The following is a 13,463-nucleotide window of genomic DNA, read 5'->3' as shown; positions in this document are numbered from 1 at the left end:
GCAAACTAACAGAATACTGGGGTGAATAGGGGAACCCAGCCCATGTCCATTTGAAATAAATGAATTCCAGTGTCAAAAAAAAAAAGTGCCTTCTCCCAACTAAAATTACTCGGGTCTCAAACCTGCAGGTCGGATCCACCAGTATAAATGCCAGGAAGTACCTGCTGATAAGCTCCACACCTGAAGGTCAACAGCACCTCCAAGATCAGGAGGAGGAGTTAATTCAAGTTAAGTATCAGTCGTGGTGTCCACTCCACCATTGGTCAAACCTGGGCACCTATAGGAAGGGGGAGGCAGGAATCTGGGCACCATTCACAGGGCAACCAATGCTTCTGGCCAATTATAATTTTTGCACTTGCCTCATTGGTCCCTCCTTTATAAAGGGACTAACCCACAAAGTTCAGCTGGCAGGCAATCGTTTAAGGGGCACAGAAACAATTTGGAGAAATTTCTGCCTCTTCCACTGTGCGACTGGTGGACTGAGTTTGGCAGCATGCCAACAGAGGCATTGGACATCTGGGCTCTTCCAGTCTGGGAGTGTGACATCTGTGCAGTGTTCTGCTCCTTTTGCCATTCTGGTTAGATGCCCGTTTCTGGATTCCAATGAGTGATATGGAATTAGCTACCCCCATTTACTTATAAGGATGTCTCAGAGCGGTTACAGGACATTCTGAAGGGGAAGGGTGAACAGCCAGTGGTCATGGTACACATTGGTACAAACGACATAGATAAAAAAAAAGATGAGGACCGAAAAGCAGAATATAGGGAGCTAGGAAGTAAGTTGAAAAGTAGGACCTCAAAGGTAGTGATCTCAGAATTACTACCAGTGCCACATGCTAGTATTGGTAGAAATAGCAGGATATATCAGATGAATACGTGGCTGAAGAGATGGTGTGAAGGGGAGGGTTTTAGATTCCTGGGACATTGGGACCAGTTCTGGGGGAGGTGGGACCAGTACAAACTGGACAGGTTACACCTGGGCAGAACCGGGACTGATGTCCTAGGGGGAGTATTTGCTAGAGTGGTTGGGGAGGGTTTAAACTAAAATTACAGGGGGATGGGAACTTTTGCAAGGAGTCAGAGAAGAGGGGATCAAAGACAAGAACAAAAGACAGTAAGGGGAATAAGAAAAGTGATAGGCAGAGAAATCAAGGGTCAGAATCAAACAGGGCCACAGAAAATAGTGGGAAGGGGACAAGTAACGTTAAAAAGACAAGCCTTAAGGCTTTGCGCCTTAATGCGCGGAGCATTCGCAATAAAGTGGATGAATTAATCGCGCAAATAGATGTAAACGGGTATGATATAGTCGGGATTACAGAGACATGGCTGCAAGGTGACCAGGGAAGGGAAATGAACATCCAGGGATATTCAGTATTTAGGAAGGACAGACAAAAAGCAAAAGGCGGTGGAGTTGCATTGCTGGTGAAAGAGGAAATTAATGCAATAGTGAGGAAAGATATTAGCTCTGATGATGTGGAATCTGTATGGGTAGAGCTGAGAAACACTAAGGGGCAAAAAACGTTAGTGAGGGTTGTATATAGACCCCCAAACTGTAGTGGTGATGTTGGGAATGGCATTAAACAGGAAATTAGAGACGCATGTGATAAAGGAACATCTGTAATTATGGTTGACTTTAATCTGCATATAGATTGGGCAAATCAAATTAGTCACAATACCATAGAGAAGGAATTCATGGAGTGTATACGGGATGGTTTTCTGGACCAATACATTGAGGAACCAACTGGAGAACAGGCCATCCTAGACTGGGTATTGTGCAATGAGAGAGGAATAATTGACAATCTACTGGTGCGAGACCCCTTGGGGACGAGCGACCATAATATGATAGAATTCTTCATCAAGATGGAGAGTGACGTAGTTGATTCTGAGACTAGGGTCCTGAATCTTAGTAAAGGAAACTATGAAGGTTTGAGGCGCGAGTTGGCCATGACGGACTGGGAAACGTTACTTAAAGGGATGATGGCAAACATTTAAAGAGCGCATGGATGAACTGCAACAATTGTTTATTCCTGTCTGGCAAAAAAGTAAAATGGGAAAGGTAGCCAAACCATGGCTTACAATGGAAATTAGAGATAGCATTAGATCCAAGGAAGAGGCATATAAATTTGCTAGAAAAAACAACAGACCTGAGGATTGGGAGCAGTTTAGAATTCAGCAAAGGAGGACCAAGGGATTGATTAAGAAGGGGAAAATAAAGTGCGAGAGCAAGCTTGCAGGGAACATAAAAACTGACTGTAAAAGTTTCTATAGGTATGTGAAGAGAAAAAGATTGGTGAAGACAAATGGAGGTCCCTTACAGTCAGAAACAGGGGAATTTATTATGGGGAACAAAGAAATGGCTGACCAACTAAATGTATACTTTGGTTCTGTCTTCACAAAGGAGGCCACAAATATCATACCAGAAATGTTAGGGAACACATGGCTTAGTGAGAGAGAGGAACTGAAGGAAATCAGTATTAGTAGAGAAATGGTGTTGGGGAAATTGATGGAATTGAAGGCCAATAAATCCCCACGGCCTGATGGTATGTATCCCAGAGTACTTACGGAAGTGGCCCTAGAAATAGTGGATGCATTGGTGGTCATCTTCCAAGATTCTATAGACTCTGGAACAGTTCCTACAGATTGGAGGGTAGCTGATGTAACCCCACTATCTAAAAAGGGAAGTAGAGAGAAAGCAGGGAATTATAGACCAGCCAGCCTGACGTCGGTGGTGGGGAAAATTCTAGAGTCCATTATCAAAGATTTTATAGCAGAGCACTTAGAGAACAGTGGTAGAATCGGGCAGAGGCAGCATGGATTTACGAAAGGGAAATCTACTAGAATTCTTTGAGGATGTAACTAGTAGAGTTGATGAGGGGGAGCCAATGGATGAAGTTTATTTGGACTTTCAGAAGGCTTTCGACAAAGTCCTACATAAGAAATTAGCATGTAAAGTTAAAGCGCATGGGATTGGGGGTAGTGTATTGCGATGGATAGAAAATTGTTTGGCAGACAGGAAACAAAGAGTAGGGATAAATGGGTCTTTTTCCGAATGGCAGGCAGTGATTAGTGGGGTACCTCAGGGATCGGTGCTAGGACCCCAGCTATTCACAATATATATTAATGATTTAGATGAGGGAACGAAATGTAATATCTCCAAATTTGCAGTTGTGAGGAGGATGCAGAGACGCTTCAGGGTGATTTAGACAAGTTGAGTGAGTGGGCTAATGCATGGCAGATGCAGTATAATGTGGATAAATGTGAAGTAATTCACTTTGGTAGCAAAAACAAGAAGGCAGATTATTATCTGAATGGCTATAAACTGAGAGAGGGGAATATGCAGCGAGACCTGGGTGTTCTCGTACACCAGTCGCTGAAGGTAAGCATGCAGGTTCAACAGGTGGTAAAAAAGGCAAATGGAATGTTGGCCTTCATAGCGAGAGGATTCGAGTACAGGAGCAGGGATGTCTTGCTGCAATTATACAGGGCCTTGGTGAGACCACACGTGGAATATTGTGTGCAGTTTTGGTCTCCTTATCTGAGGAAGGATGTTCTTGCTATAGAGGGAGTGCAGTGTAGGTTTACCAGACTGACTCCTGGGATGGTGGGACTGACGTATGAGGAGAGATTGAGTCGGTTAGGATTATATTCACTGGAGTTCAGAAGAGTGAGGGGGAATCTCAGAGAAACCTATAAAACTCTAACAGGACTTGACAGGGTAGATGCAGGAAGGATATTCCCAATGGTGGGGGAGTCCAGAACCAGGGGTCATAGTCTAAGGATATGGGGTAAACCTTTCAGGACTGAGATGAGGAGAAATTTCTTCACCCAGAGAGTGGTGAGCCTGTGGAATTTGCTACCTCAGAAAGCAGTTGAGGCTAAAACATTGTATGTTTTCAAGAAGGAGTTAGATATAGCTCTTGGGTCTAAAGGGATCAAAGGATATGGGGCGAAAGTGGGAACAGGCTACTGAGTTGGATTATCAGCCATGATCATAATGAATGGCGGAGCAGGCTCAAAGTGCCGAATGGCCTACTCCTGCTCCTATTTTCTATGTTTCTATGTCTCTCAGGGCAGGTGGCCTTAATCCAAATGCAGCTTTGGAGAACTACATTTTCACTTGTTTGTGACACCAGGGCCCTGGGGTATTTACAGGGTGGTGAGCAGGGTGCGGTGGAGGGGCATAATCGGATGAGGAGTCCTGCAAGGCGAGGGACATGGAGGTCCTTCAATAAAACACTGCCGTCTACTGCCCGACAGCTGGCCAATGGGCTGAAGTGCAAGTTTTTTTTATTTGTTTCAGGGGATGTGGGTGGCGCTGGTATAGAGTCATAGAGCTATACAGCACAGAAACTGGCCCTTCAGCCCACTGTGTCTGCACCAGCCATGAGGCCTATCTATTCTAATCCCATTTTCCAGCACTTGGCCTCTAGCCTTGTAGGCCATGGCATTTCAAATGCTCATCTAAATACTTCTTAAATGTTGTGAGGGTTCCTGTCTCTACCACCCCTTAATGCAGTGTGTTCCAGATTCCAACCACCCTCTGGGTGAAAAATTTTTCCTCGGATCCCCTCTAAACCTTCTGCCCCTTACCTTAAATCTATGCCCCCTGGTTATTGACCCCTCCGCTAAGGGAAAAAGTTTCTTCCTATCTACCCTATCTATGCCCCTCATAATTTTGTATACCTCAATCATGTCCCCCCTCAGCCTGCTCTACTCTGAGGAAAACAACCCTCAGCTATTTAGATTTAGGATGCGTAGGATGGGGATGGGGAAGGAAACTGCAGGGGATGGGCACAATCGAAATGTGGAGCTTATTCAAGGAGCAGCTACTGCGTGTCCTTGATAAGTATGTACCTGTCAGGCAGGGAGGAAGTTGTCGAGCGAGGGAGCCGTGGTTTACTAAAGAAGTTGAAGCGCTTGTCAAGAGGAAGAAGAAGGCTTATGTTAGGATGAGACGTGAAGGCTCAGTTAGGGCGCTTGAGAGTTACAAGCTAGCCAGGAAGGATCTAAAGGGAGACCTTAGAAGAGCGAGGAGAGGACACGAGAAGTCATTGGTGGATAGGATCAAGGAAAACCCTAAGGCTTTCTATAGGTATATCAGGAATAAAAGGATGACTAGAGTTAGATTAGGGCCAATCAAGGATAGTAGTGGGAAGTTGTGTGTGGAATCAGAGGAGATAGGGGAAGCGTTAAATGAATATTTTTCGTCAGTATTTACAGTAGAGAAAGAAAATGTTGTCGAGGAGAATACTAAGATACAGACTACTAGGCTAGATGGGATTGAGGTTCACAAGGAGGAGGTGTTAGCAATTTTGGAAAGTGTGAAAATAGATAAGTCCCCTGGGCCAGATGGGATTTATCCTAGGATTCTCTGGGAAGCCAGGGAGGAAATTGCAGAGCCTTTGTCCTTGATCTTTATGTCGTCATTGTCGACAGGAATAGTGCCGGAAGACTGGAGGATCGCAAATGTTGTCCCCTTGTTCAAGAAGGGGAGTAGAGACAGCCCTGGTAATTATAGACCTGTGAGCCTTACTTCGGTTGTGGGTAAAATGTTGGAAAAGGTTATAAGAGATAGGATTTATAATCATCTTGAAAAGAATAAGTTCATTAGAGATAGTCAGCACGGTTTTGTGAAGGGTAGGTCGTGCCTCACAAACCTTATTGAGTTTTTTGAGAAGGTGACCAAACAGGTGGATGAGGGTAAAGCTGTGGATGTGGTGTATATGGATTTCAGTAAGGCGTTTGATAAGGTTCCCCACGGTAGGCTATTGCAGAAAATACGGAAGTATGGGATTGAAGGTGATTTAGTGCTTTGGATCAGAAATTGGCTAGCTGAAAGAAGACAGAGGGTGGTGGTTGATGGCAAATGTTCATCCTGGAGTTTAATTACTAGTGGTGTACCGCAAGGATCTGTTTTGGGGCCACTGCTGTTTGTCATTTTTATAAATGACCTGGATGAGGGTGTAGAAGGGTGGGTTAGTAAATTTGCAGATGACACGAAGGTCGGTGGAGTTGTGGATAGTGCCGAAGGATGTTGTAGGGTACAGAGGGACATAGATAGGCTGCAGAGCTGGGCTGAGAGATGGCAAATGGAGTTTAATGCGGAAAAGTGTGAGGTGATTCACTTTGGAAGGAGTAACAGGAATGCAGAGTACTGGGCTAATGGGAAGATTCTTGGTAGTGTAGATGAGCAGAGAGATCTTGGTGTCCAGGTACATAAATCCCTGAAAGTTGCCACCCAGGTTAAGAAGGCATATGGTGTGTTAGCTTTTATTAGTAGGGGGATCGAGTTTCGGAGCCACGAGGTCATGCTGCAGCTGTACAAAATTCTGGTGCGGCCGCACCTGGAGTATTGCGTGCAGTTCTGGTCACCGCATTATAGGAAGGATGTGGAAGCTATGGAAAGGGTGCAGAGGAGATTTACTGGGATGTTGCCTGGTATGGAGGGAAGGTCTTACGAGGAAAGGCTGAGGGACTTGAGGTTGTTTTCGTTGGAGAGAAGGAGGAGGAGAGGTGACTTAATAGAGACATATAAGATAATCAGAGGGTTAGATAGGGTGGATAGTGAGAGTCTTTTTCCTCGGATGGTGATGGCAAACACGAGGGGACATAGCTTTAAGTTGAGGGGTGATAGATATAGGACAGATGTCAGAGGTAGTTTCTTTACTCAGAGAGTAGTAGGGGCGTGGAACGCCCTGCCTGCAACAGTAGTAGACTCGCCAACTTTAAGGGCATTTAAGTGGTCATTGGATAGACATGTGGATGAAAATGGAATAGTGTAGGTCAGATGGTTTCACAGGTCGGCGCAACATCGAGGGCCGAAGGGCCTGTACTGCGCTGTAATGTTCTATGTTCTATGTTCTATCCAGTCTCTCTTCATAGCTGAAATGCTCCAGCCCAGGGAACATCCTGGCGAATCTCCTCTGCACCCTCTCCAGTGCAATCACATCCTTCCTATAGTGTGGTAACCAGAACTGTACACAGTACTCCAGCTGTGGCCTAACTAGCATTTTATACTGATCCATCATAACCTCCCTCATCTTATATTCTATGCCTCGACTAATAAAGGCAAATGTCCCATATGCCTTCCCAACCAGCTTATCTACCTGTGCTGCTGCCTTCAGTGATCTATGGACAAGTACACCAAGGTCCCTCTGACCTTCTGTATTTCCTAGGGTCCTACCATCCATTGTATGTCCCCTTTAGTCCTCCCAAAATGCATCACCTCACACCTCTCAGGATTAAATTCCATTTGCCACTGCTCTGCCCAGCTTACCAGCCCAGCTATATTGTCCTGTAATCTAAGGCTTTCCTCCTCACTATTTTTGACACCACCAATTTTCGTGTCATCTGTGAATTTACTGATCATACCTTCTGTATTCATGTCTAAATCACTAATGTACACTACAAACAGCAAGGGTCCCAACAACGATCCCTGCGGTACACCACTGGTCACAGCCTTCCAATCGCAAAAACAACCCTTGACCATCATTCTCTGCCTCCTGCCACTAAGCCAATTTTGGATCCAATTTGCCAAATTGCCTTGGATCCCATAGGCTCTTACCTTCTTAACCAATCTCCATGCGGGACCTTATCAAAGCCAGCATATCTTGCTCATCCCGAATTGCCCTTGAGAAGGTGGTGGTGAGCCGCCTTTTTGAACCGTTGCAGTGGCAGGTGGTCGTAGGTGGGGCAGTCTGTATGTTTAAAACAGGATCTTGCTTCCTCTTTCTAGAGGGTTCTGCTCGCCTGCTCAAATGAAGGAAGAGGGACGATCCTGTAGGTAACTGCCCTCTGTTATTTTAAATGTCTCCCCTGCCCCATCTCCCCATGAGCCCAATTTCTGCCAGGAAAGCGCAGTTTAAATTGAACCCCATCAGTCAGGAGCACGAATGAGAGAATGGCATGTTTATTCTGAGCAGTGCAGCAAAGGAAGGGGCAGCAGGACCATCTTTTATCAGCCACTCTGGCAATAGTAACAGTGCTTTCAGATAGTCAGCACGGCTGGCTGCAGTGTAAATGTAGCAAGCGCCAGTGCTCCTCCTGTACCCATTGGCGCTGCTCGACCTGGCTTGACCTTGCAGTTTCAGCTGAACAACAGAAATAAAACAAGCTGTTTGACGTATAACTTTGTGTGATTGAAGGAGTGTTTCCATTGTACAACCACACATGAGTTGTTTGTGTCAGGTGTAACCCAGCCACTCATTTACAGGAAATTGGTTTTAAGCTTGAATGTGAACCAACACAGTTACATTTTTCACATCTCAGTGCTCGGGGTGGGTTGGGGGTAGGAGAATAAATTTATGAAAACTGCATGAATTCTTAAAAAAAAAGGGAATAACTCGCTGATACACTAAATTGTGATACTGAAACAGACGGACCAAGATATTCCTTTTGCAGTTCAGTCTGCTGAGGAAACTGATTAAATAGAATTTACATCACAGACAAACCCTGTTTGGCCAAATTGGTCCGGGCTGGATTTATGCTACACACAAGTCTCCTCCCAGCCCTCTTAATGCCACCCTATTTGCATATCCTTCTATTCCCTTGTCCTCCATATACTTATCTAGAGTTCCCTTAAAGGTATCTGTGTTATTCACCTCAACTACTCCATATGGTAGCAAACACCACCTTTCTGCCACTCTCTGGTAAAGAAGCTTGTCAAGTTGGGATGGATGTAAGATTATTAAACATTTAACCCTACTAAAGAGCCCTTGTAGTATAATACAGTAGAAAAATGGGGCATAATACAAAAGATGCCAAGGTAGAGGGACTGTGCGAAATCGTGTCCAACTGTAACGAGCCCACTGTAGCTGGAGCTAAAAGTCCTTGAAGAGGTGGATGAGTTCTGTCTAACAGGTCTCTCTCATGTTGATAAGAAGGCACAGGATATAAAGACCTTGAGATAAGGAGAGAATGAGGCAGTGTTGTAATAAAAACAAGAAATGCTGGAAATACTCAGCAGGTCTGGCAGCATCTGTGGAGAGAGAAGCAGAATTAACGTTTCAGGTCAGTGACCCTTCTTCAGAACTAGCAGGTATTAGAAATGTGAAATGTGAAAGGTTTTAAGCAAGTAAAGCGGGGGTGGGGCAAGAGATAACAAAGGAGAAGGTGTAGATAGGACAAGGTCACAGAGAATAACCGACCAGAAGGTCATGGAGCAAAGGCAAACAATATGTTAATGGTGTGTTGAAAGATAAAACAGTACAGATAAGGTGTTAATGGACTGAAAACTGAACAGCCACAAGCACAAACATGAAAAAAACAGTGGGTAGGCAAACTGAACAAACTTAAATAAAACAAAATAAACACAAAAAAAAAAGAAAAAAGGAAAAAGAACTAAAAATAAAAGCAAAATGGGGGGCCCGTCATGCTCTGAAATTATTGAACTCAATGTGCAGGCTGTAGTGTGCCTAATCGGTAAATGAGATGCTGTTCCTCGAGCTTGCGTTGATGTTCACTGGAACACTGCAGCAATCCCAGGACAGAGATGTGAGCATGAGAGCAGGGGGGTGTGTTGAAGTGGCAAGGAACAGGAAGCTCGGGGTCATGCTTTCGGATTGAGCAGAGGTGTTTCGCAAAGTAATTCCAGCATTTCTTGTTTTTATTTCAGATTTTCAGCATCCACAGTATTTTGCTTTTATTTTATGGAATTATGTAAGGTTGTTAACAGCCACATGAACAAGTATCTGATTGGTCACAAAAGGCATGCACAGGGCATGATTGCCATGGGGATGAACATGATTGGGCACTTGGAGGGGTTAACTGGATGAGAACCAGGATAAAAGAGACTCTACCAGTCGAGTCTACATGGTTGAGAGAACCAGAAATAAGAAACCTAAGAGAAAAGACGAGAGAGAGAAAAACAAAAAGAAGTTTGAAGACCAAAAGCTGCAACAGAAGATGTGCACTCCCCTTCTAGGACTAATAAGGGAAGCATGTAGCTTGTGTTAGACTGTAAATTGCTGTCAACATTTATTGCCACAGTTTGCATGAAACTTAATAAACCTGTTCTGACTTTGTCTTAATAAGTAGCTTCACAACTGAACTTTTGTCACATCCAATCCCATTGTGAATAAGGGGTTAAATCCTCACAGATTGTCTCCTGATTACATGGGGGACACTACAGTTAATCACAGTTGTCCTGGGGAAGGAAAATATTCAGCTGATTCTCACCCAGATCCAGTAACACATGCAAATGGTTGTGCGTGATTGTCAGGTGAGGGGTAGAACGATGCCTGGCTGTGATGCTGCCCCTGTCAGATGGACCTGACTAATTAGGTGCCTGTGCTTCATGTGCAAACCTAAGAATATAAGAAATCGGAGAAGCAGTAGACCATATGGCCCCTGAAGCTCGCTCTGCCATTCAATAGATCATTGATGAACTTCTACATCAACTCCACTTTCCCGCACTATCCCCATCTCCCTTGATTCCCCTGGTTGTCCAAAAATCTATTGATCTCTGTCTTGAATATACACAATGACTGAACATCTACTCCCTCTGGGGTAAAGAATTCCAAAGATTCACAACCATCTGAGAGAAGGAATTTCTCCTCATCTCAGTCCCAAATGGTCGACCACTTATCCTGAGACTGTAACTCCTAGCTCTAGTCTCCCCAGCCAGAGGAAACAGCAGTACAGGTGAGGGTCCACAGCAGCCCAGCTTGAGCTGGTACCTTGAGACGGAAGTCAGTGGTAAATGATCAGGCGTATCACTGGTGACTTTGCCTCTTCCAGTTTTGCGTACTGACCCAGTTGAAGTGCAGCAGCTCTACTGTTGCCCTGGTTGAGGACAGATGATTCAACGCTCACTCGGACTCAAACTCTGGTGCATCCTGATCTGTTTCACAGCTGAGTTTCAAATTGGACTTCTCACTTAAGATGAGAATTTTAGGGAGCGTCAGTGTGCATCTGAACTGCTAAAAATGACCCATCTCACTGACCAAATAAGCAAGTTACTTGATCTTAATTAGAAGTCAATTCATTTTTCTGTTTGCACAGATAACGCTGACTAAAAAACATTTTCTTTCAAGAAACACAATAGAAGCCAAACTATCCACAATGGCTTTGGGATAATTTTAAAAATAATTTTACGAAATAACATTTATTTTTAGTGACAAGAAACAAAATAACTTCAAACACCTCCCACTGCCAGTGAGACTGTTACATGGTTGGAACATTATTGTAAGAATGATTCAACAAGCATTTTTTGAATTTGTTGTACTCTTGACTCTTCCTCCTGCTGAGTGTTCAATCAATGTCCCATATGCTTTGTAGTGCTCTGAACATTTCTCCACGTGTAGTGAAGAAATGGATTTGTGTTGATATAGTGCCTTTCACAACCTCAGCTATCTCAGAGCGCTATACAGCCAATTAAGTATCTTTGAAGCATAGTCACTGTTGTAAGAAATTCAGCAGCCAATTTGTGTACAGCTAGCTCCTACAAACAATAATGTGAGAATGACCAAGTAACCTGTTTTAGTGATTTTGGAGCAGTGTAGAATGCACTTCTTTGGCCTCCTTGTCTCGAGAGACAATGGGTAAGCGCCTAGAGGCAGTCAGTGGTTTGTGGAGCAGCGCCTGGAGTGGCTATAAAGGCCAATTCTAGAGTGACAGACTCTTCCACAGGCGCTGCGGATAAAATTGTTTGTCGGGGAGACATGGACGGCTGATGGGTCTGATAACCTGTTACACAGTTGGCTCTCTCCTTGTGCTTCTGTCTTTTTTCCTACCAACTGCATAGTCTCTTCGACTCGCCACTCTTTAGCCCCGCCTTTATGGCTGTCTGCCTGCTCTGGCGATCACTGGCAACTGACTCCCACGACTTGTGGTCAATGTCACAGGACTTCATGTCACGTTTGCAGACATCTTTAAAGCGGAGACATGGACGGCCGGTGCGTCTGATACCAGTGACGAGCTCGCTGTACAGTGTGTCCTTGGGGATCCTGCCATCTTCCATGCGGCTCTCATGGCCAAGCTATCTCAAGCGCTGCTGGCTCAATAGGGTGTATACGTTGGAGTTACAGTCCTGCCATCTGATGCCAAGGATTCTCTGGAGGCAGCGAAGATGGAATGACATACATACAGCTCCTGGCTGACATACATTGTCCAGGCCTCACTGCCGTAGAGCAAGGTACTGAAGACACAGGCTTGAAACACTCGGACTTTTGTGTTCTGTGTCACTGTGCCATTTTCCCACACCCTCTTGGCCAGACCGGATACGGAACATAAAAGTAGAATGCAGAGGAACTTTGTTAGCTGCACTATACTTTCTGGAATTTGGAAGAATGAGATTTGATCTCATTGAAACATGCAGGATTCTGAGAGGGCTTTGCAGGGTAGAGGCTGAAAGGCTGCTTCTCCTGGCTGGAGAGTCTAGAACTAGGGGTCACAGTCTCTAGGATAAGAGGCCGGCCATTTAGGACTGAGATGAGGAGAAATTACTTCGCTCAGAAGGTTGTGAATCTCTGGAATTCTCCACCCCAGAGAACTGTGTTCTCAGTCGTTGATTATATCCAAGTTAGAGACTGGCAGATTTTTGGACTCTAAGGGAATTAACAGAAATGGGTTTAGGGCGAGGAAGTGGAGTTGATGACGAAGATCATCCATGATTTTATAGAATGGCAGAGCAAGCCCGAGGGGCTGTATAGCAAACTCCTGCTCCTATTTCTTATGTTCTAATTCCCAGGATAGTGACGCCGAATCCCAATGTGTGAGTCACAGTTGGATGGCTGCAACACAATAGGAAACCAGCCGGATTTCCCTCAATCTGGTGGCAAGGAGGAGTCGGGTCATCCAACGCCATCAGCTTTAGTGAATCTTGGCCAGTTACTCCTGGATAGCAGCTGGCAGTGTGAGACCTGTGCATGGGAATCCAGTACCACTATCAGGGGAAATAAGCTGAATATAGTGACACCACAAGTCTTAGCCAGCATAGAGATGATTGGGTATGTCCACTGTCATTCATGCCTGGAGACCACATGGCAATAAGTAACTTATGCACATAATTTGTATTTACCATCCTCCACAAACTGCATTTTGCTGGCGACATAACCCTGCTGTACTCCGAACACTCTGTTTGCTGTAGTTTTGGTCATGAGTTTGGAATCAAAACCACAATTTCCACAGTGTCTCCAACTGGTTGGATGACACAGCGATGGCAAACATATTCAAAACTGTTAATGTTGTTATTGCAAAGATTTCCAAACGCTCATCATTAGGTGAATTCATTGATGTTTAGAAGATTACAGGAAGGGGATTGATCCTGGAGAATGGTGCTGTAGGGGTGAAATTGCAGGGAAAACAGGTTAACAATTAGCAATAAAAACAAAGTGCTGGAAACATTCAGCAGGTCTGGTAGCATCTGTGGAGAGAGAAACAGAGTTTAACCTTTCAGGTCTGTGTGACCTTTCATCATTTGTACGTAGAAGACAGTGATGGGGTCATTTTGAAGAAATTATTTC

At 44.6% G+C, this 13,463-nt stretch overlaps 1 protein-coding gene across 1 annotated transcript in view; it reads left to right on the top strand.

Annotated features, from left to right (window-relative positions):
- rpl19 (ribosomal protein L19) overlaps positions 1 to 13,463 on the top strand; it is a 431,812-nt gene that overhangs the window by 51,417 nt on the left and 366,932 nt on the right. The window lies entirely within an intron of this gene.

Source organism: Heterodontus francisci, chromosome 33 (genome assembly GCF_036365525.1).
Source record: "Heterodontus francisci isolate sHetFra1 chromosome 33, sHetFra1.hap1, whole genome shotgun sequence".
NCBI classification, from domain to species: domain Eukaryota; kingdom Metazoa; phylum Chordata; class Chondrichthyes; order Heterodontiformes; family Heterodontidae; genus Heterodontus; species Heterodontus francisci.
Note: the sequence above shows the minus strand (reverse complement) of the source record. Positions and strands in the feature narration are given on the sequence as shown.